The 6,840-nt window shown below is 47.9% G+C and overlaps 1 protein-coding gene across 4 annotated transcripts in view; it reads right to left on the bottom strand.

Moving 5' to 3' along the window:
- The window catches only part of SH3PXD2B (SH3 and PX domains 2B), a 124,092-nt gene that overhangs the window by 115,972 nt on the left and 1,280 nt on the right, over positions 1-6,840 (bottom strand). The gene's annotated exons all lie outside the window — the stretch shown is intronic.

The following is a 6,840-nucleotide window of genomic DNA, read 5'->3' as shown; positions in this document are numbered from 1 at the left end:
CTGCCCACAGGGGAGCACAGGGTTACAGCTTGGCTGGACTGGCATTAGGCAGGAGCTGTCTCTGCAGCTGGGCAGGCAGGACCCTATGCAGGAAGGTAGAGCAGGGTGGGGAGGCTCAGAGCTGCTGCCACTGCTGCCAGGAGTGCCACGTCACCATGGCCACCAAGGAGAGGTATCCCTTCCCTGCTCAGCAACAGCAGAGAAGCACAACTCCATGCTGCTGCCACCCCAACTCACCTTGGTGGCCATGGTGGTACAGCTGGTGCAGGGCTCCCAGCAGTGGCAACAGTGCAGAGTTGTGGCCCTTACTGCTGCTGCTGGGTGGGCAGGGGGCACCTCACCTTGTGGCCATGGTGGCACAATGCTCTCTCCCATGCTGGGTCCCACCTGCTGGGCTGAGGAAGTGGCTCCTGTCCAGTACTGGTCCAGCCAGGCTGCAGCCCTGTGCCTCACTGTAGATGCAGAAATCGGGGGGGGGGGGCACATACTCCCCCATGATTCCCCAACACAATCGCCTATGCTTACACACACCACCCCTTTTTCCACAAACTCACACCCTGCCCCACACAATGGGAGGCTGGGACCTGGGGACCAAAGGCAGTGGGTCCAGAGCAAGGGGCACCAGCAGGGCTGGGGGACGTCTGTGGGTCAGGAGTGAGGAGCACTGGCACTAACAGGGGGGACAGTTGCAGCTGGATCCATGTCCTGATGAGTGAAGAGTATAGCAGGAACTCTAATTTTCCATAATAAAAAAACCAATATCAAATGCCAAAATATACAGGTATTTAAAATATATCTTATTATAATGATTGAGGCACTGATAGTCTTCCAAATTGCTTTAAAATTGTAAATATATCAATAATACATTGTGTTCAACTGGTATCTATCTATCTATATAGTGGTATCTCAGCTTAATCACAGAAAAATGCAGATTTTGGGGGGCTTTTAAATCAGAGAATTTTGGATTTTTTTTTAATCAGAGAAAAGCAGGATCCCTGTGACATGCATTTAGGTAGCACTTTAAATCCTAACATCAACAGAGCTCTCACAGTCTTTTCTATGTACCAAGCTAGTCGAGTTAAAGCCCAAGGAAAACCCTAGGCTAACCTCAACCAGTTTAGCATGCATTAAAGTCTACAACCAGGCTTTTCAAACATTACACCCAATATGGTCTAGAGCACCACCATTGGGAAGAAAGGTTTGGAACAGCTTCATGTCACTCAACAGTGATCTTTCCAACTCTGAACCAACTCATATCCGGTTCTCCTTAGCTGGAAAGCCAACAACCAGCTAGGAAGATAGCCATGAAGGGTTAGCAGAGGATGGAAATACAGAGACTCCATATAGGATACGGAGGCCTCTGTCTCTGGAAATTATTATATGTGACGTTTCTAAGAGCGAGGAGATCTGAAAATTTGCTAGGAGAAGGACAGCTCTACCATATATAGTTAAAACAGTGGTACAGAGGGATGAGTAACTAACCTTCACCTGGATCCGATGCCAGCAAGGCTGGGCTGGGCTCCCAGTAGTGCAGGATTGTATATTTGGTTCCCATTGACAAGTCATCGCCAGCTCATTTTTCAAAAAGGCACACAGGTGTTTGGCAGAAATAGTGTGCCTTCTGCTCTGAACCAGAGCAATGCTACACACAAGCATTTCTCTCTGGTTGCATTACAGTGCATCTTCTGCTTTATATTGTACTCAGATGCTGCAATGACATGCATTACAAGAACCTGACCAGAACCGGTCTTCTCCTTATACCCATCTTTTGGGGACTAGGATTCCCCCCCCAACCCTATTTGGCCCCATATTTCCTGGAGAATTAGTACCCCCCCCCTCCCCCTTTCTCAGGGTGGTTTTGCTGAACCTAAAACAACTGCCTCTTTGTCTGGCAAAGTCAAGGGTTTGGTCTGATCAGAGAGGGAGTATCATCTAAATCAGTGTTTCTCAACCTGTGGGTTGCAACCAAAAAGTCGGTTGCAAGAATATATCAAAGGGTTGTAAACAAACTTTAAGAAAATGGATCCAACTTTAAAAATGGATTCTCCATTAAAAGAGAAAAACATGGGAAACTGGCTTTTTACCCAAGGGCTCTGGGGAGTTCCAGTTTTGAAGGGGCTGCTTGGGCCCTCTCAATGCATATGCACTCACCCCTGTCTCATACACTGGGGGGGCTTGAGCCTGGGGACAGGGGGGCAGTAGGTCACGAGTGAGGGGCACTGGGTCAGGACTGGCCATCGATGTTTACAAATGGGTCCTGGTACAAAAACCATTGAGAGCCGCTGCTCTAAATGTTATAGGTCATTTACAGGTTAGGTCACAACACTGGCAATGCAGGAGGAAATAAAAATCTTCTTTCAAACTCATACATGATGCTAAGTGGCTGTCCTTCAGGGACAGAAGAGAGCACATTTATGCTCAGAAATGCAGAACTTGGAAGCAAAGGTTTTATATGTATACTTTGTGGTTGGCTCTGATTTGCAGTTTGCTGGCAAATCCAGTTGAAAGCAAGATGACTCAGCTGTGTTTGCTGCCCCCATCCACCCCTCACTAGAAAAAAAAAAAAAAGGTTTTGATTCTATGTAATTAACTGGCTTTGTGAATCTGTCTGGTTCCTATTGATTTTTTCAAACAGGAACAGCACTCTCCTTCACTCCAGCACCAACACAGTTCTGCAACGTTGTTCTCTGGCAGACTCTAGCATGGCCTGGGGAGCTGATCTAGTTTTGAACCCCACTGGCTCACACTGTTTAGCTTCATCCCAGAACTACTGCAGGAGAAGGCAGCAGGAGAGCTGGGCCTCTGCTTCAGAGAGGAACCTCTCAGGAAGCAGTGAGTGGATGAAGAGCAAGCGGCTTGATGGATATTTGATTGCCAGCAGCCAGTTATGCAGGTGGAAGCCACATCCCCTTCTCTGACAACAGCTGGAATCTAGCCACAAGAATTCAACACAAGCAGCTCCACTCACACGGGGGTTTATCCTCCACATGTGTAAGAACAATTAAAATGATGCATAACAAAAAACAGACAGGCTTTCAGAGGTGTCTGGAAAGAGGTCCTCAACTCCATTCTCATCCTCACTAGATCCCAAGAGATTTCTGCTACAGAGATAAGTGAAGGTTACAGGTGTCATAAATCCCTCCGATTCCCTTGGACTTTCCGTTTATGGAGGTATTAAGCAAGTGGCACAGTGACCCTCTGGCTGATTAATGAACACAGTGGGTGGGGTCCAAAGGGAGTCCTGTTTGGTACTCCTGGGTGAAGGTACTGATAGCAGTGATACAGAGGAGAACTGTAGGGAAAACAGGGATTCTGAGGTGTAGGGAGAATTTCCAACTCCAGGGGGGAAAAAGGCCAAAAATGAAGAAGTTATACAGACACTGGCTCCTGCAGGGAATCTCCATACAAACAGCATTAGAAGAACCTGACAACCATTCAACAGTTCCCTGGGCTGCCAATACAAACACAGAAACAATATGAAGCTAATTAAGTCTTATCACATACACATTTTCCAGGTCTGATGCATAATCTAAGTAAGATGAGCAAACAGAGCAAGGAAAAAAGGCAGGAGGGAAGAGGCTTGGAAAATTAGGGTAGGAAAGGCAAAGCCTGGGCCTGCACAACTGAAATGCAAGGCAAGAGCTGACCTGCATGTGGCCATCCTAGACTACTAGTTCCCACTTGCCTTTTGCTTACTGCCACTAAATAGCTGAGCCAACAAACCACAGACAGAACAACCTAGAAAGGCTTCCTTTTTTTTTTTTCTTTTTAAAACGGAAGCCTCTTTCTTCCAAGAACTCAGGGTGATAAATCTCAGTCATTATAATGCACTATAGTGAAAAGGGATCACAGCCACCTATATCAGAGCTGAAAACTCCTAGCCTTGCAGCCCAGAGGGGATGCACTGCACAGTGTAGAACAAGCAGTATGTCAAAGGAATGCCCTGTTTTAAGGTTATGCAGAGGAGAAAAGTGTTTTATTTTTATTAACGGTATCATCTTTCAGGGCTTTATCATGAAGTGCCCACAGATAATAACTGGGAGATTATGCAACTGTATATTAGGTCAGCTAAAAGAAAAATCCAAGATAGACCCCTCCAACTTTTTTCCCCAGTCTAATCCAGTGAGGTGTGGTCTCTCTGAAGGACACTGAAATATAAATTAAGTGCTCACAGTGCAACATACTGAGGGCAAGAACCCTTAGATCAGCTGCAACCGGTTTCTATCAAACACCTCAGTCTCCAGCCAGAAGATAGGATTGTCCCAGTTTGAAGAGCAACAGGCCAGGGAGTCCTCCACCACAGCTGTCCTGATGGATTTTAAATACTGTCAGCACTGGTCCATTGGTCTCGTAAAACAGTAGCAGCTGAAACCTGGGCTCTGGAGTTATCTTGCACCAAGAGCCAAGTGGGTATCTGTCTACTGTTCTACTGCACAGAGGAACTGAATATTGCGAATCACAGATGTTGGAGCTACCTGCTTACGTTAACTGGGTCTTTGTCTGTTAAGGGTGTGCCTAGCCTTTTATTATAGATATTATGCATTACAGAGGTTTTCCACAGCAGATTGGAGTTTGTCCAGCATCCTGGCTCCAGCAGTGATTAATGCTGGATATACAAAGATGAAGATGTTACATCCTCTCCTCCCAAATAAAACATCAGAAAGCGGAAGTCATTCATGCTTTTTAGTTAAGTGCAGATAGCCACAACCTTGTACAAGGCACAAGAAAGAGCAAGGAACAAGATGCTTCTGGCACCAAAGAGCACATAGTTTATCAAGCATGTCAAAGATTCAGCACTGCAGAGATGCTCAATTCATACAGTTTTCACTGACATTATAGAAGAGGAAGGAACAGTGTGACTGGTGAAGCAAGTCCCTGCAGACACGCAGAGCTCAAGTATGTGCATTGGCTGGCAGCTGGTAAAGGAGAACAAAAAAATCCACAGACTAAGTCTAAAAATAGGGGTGCACCCAGGAAGTTCATCCTGGACAGAGGTGCCACAAAGACACGCATTCTACCCCCCCACCCCACACATGACACGACATGACACACAAGAAGCTAGAAAAGCCGTATTCTGCTGTCCTTTCATCCCATTGTCCCCTTCACTCCTTTTTCTTCTCTGCATCCCATCTCCTCACTCTCCTTCATACTGCCCCTTATACAGGAGGCTGGTAGTTGTGCCAAGTGTGCCAATACCTCCCTGTGCAGATCCCCTCACCTGTTCCCCTGTGCTAGCCACTGCCCTGAACACTCCTGGGGGGTTGGATATCATGCTGTTCAAGGATGTCCTTCATCATCACCTATGTTTCAAGCTAAATAAAGGAGTCCCATTTTTATATTTATATATATATAGTATTATCTCCTGCTCATTAACTCTATATGAGTTAATGAGCAGGAGATAATACTAGAGTGAAAAAGCAAGAGTTCTGCAGGGAGCAACTAGGAGGCATGTTGCATTTCAACAGGGATGACATAATGCAGGACCTAGATTGCAAGTATCCCAATCAAGCTGCTCTCCGGGTAGACTCTGACAGCTTTAAGTGCTATGAACAGACCCAGGCACCTTGCAACAGCCCAGTGTTGAACTAAGACAAGTGCAATTCTAGAGGATGCCCTGCCTTTGTCCCCCCTCGGTCAATAGAAAACCAGATGTGCCTTTTTGTTCTAGCATCTCATAGGTACCAGCCTGACGACTAAACGTAGGACCACTAGACCCATTGCTGAGGCTGCTGAATTGGCTGAAAAAACCCAAAACAAACAAACAAAAAACTTAGCACAAAGATCAATTACTCCAATCCTATGCCAGGCATTGCCTCCTCCCACGCTGGCCCAGCACTGTGGGAATCAAAGAGGCAAACTTCTCAGAGAAGAGGTCTCTGTTGAGAGCAAGCAGCAATGCCTTCCCCTTCCAGCCACAGAGGGGCCAGGCCCCAGAGAAGTACCAAGTGCCCTGCCTTTGTTTAGTTGAGACAACAGAAACAAAAGGAGAGAAAGAAAATTCTTCATGTGCTCCACCTGCCCACAAACTGTTTTACCTCTATCCCTAAAAGTAGCAACAAAAGCTGCTCTGAGAGCGTCAGAGGTTAGCACATCTGAGAGTGATCTGAGGAGCGCCTTGCACTGGAAGAGCTGAGAGACCGCCTCAGGGACACTGGGTGGAGAGCCCAGGGCTGCACCAGAAAAACACTGGAGCTGAACAAGCCAATTCGAGGAGCAACTCCCCAGCTCCCAACTAGCACAAGGCTCTCCAGTAAATACCATCACAGGCTGGTCCAGCCTGTGGTTGGTCCAATACAAGAGATCCCCCACAAAAACCCAGCCTCTGGGAGAGATTAGCACAGCTGCCTGTCCTTCACTGGGAATCTGATGTGCACGAGGTGAATAAGGAAGGGAGGCACAAGCAGCCCCAGAGTTCAACTTGCCAAGCTGCCCAGATCCTGGGGAGGGGAGGGAGACTCTTGAGGCAGCCAGCATCGCCCTGGACTTTGCCCTGCCTGGACAGGGGTGTGCATGGGAGCCCAGCTAGCAGTGCCAGGCAGGCTGGTGGGTCAGAAGCCCTAGGGGATCCCGGACCTTGGGTGCCAATGTGAGTGCAGGGGGTGCTGCTTTGAGCCCAGGTGTGCATGCGTGCGTGCGTGTGTGTGTACTGCTCTGAGCCGAGGTGTGAATGGGGGTGTGTGGGGGGGTACTGCTCTGAGCCGAGGTGTGAAGGGACGTGTGTGTGTGGAGGGGGGTACTGCTCTGAGCCCAGGCGTGAAGGTGTGTGTGTGTGTGTGTGTGTAGAGCTGCTCCAAGCCTGGAGGGGCTGTCTGGGGGGATTGCTCTGAGCCGAGGTGTGAA

Source organism: Crocodylus porosus, unplaced genomic scaffold (assembly GCF_001723895.1).
Source record: "Crocodylus porosus isolate Cpor-Errol unplaced genomic scaffold, CroPor_comp1, whole genome shotgun sequence".
NCBI lineage: Eukaryota > Metazoa > Chordata > Crocodylia > Crocodylidae > Crocodylus > Crocodylus porosus.
The sequence above is the reverse complement of the archived record's forward strand: the minus strand, read 5'-3'. Positions and strand labels throughout refer to the sequence as shown.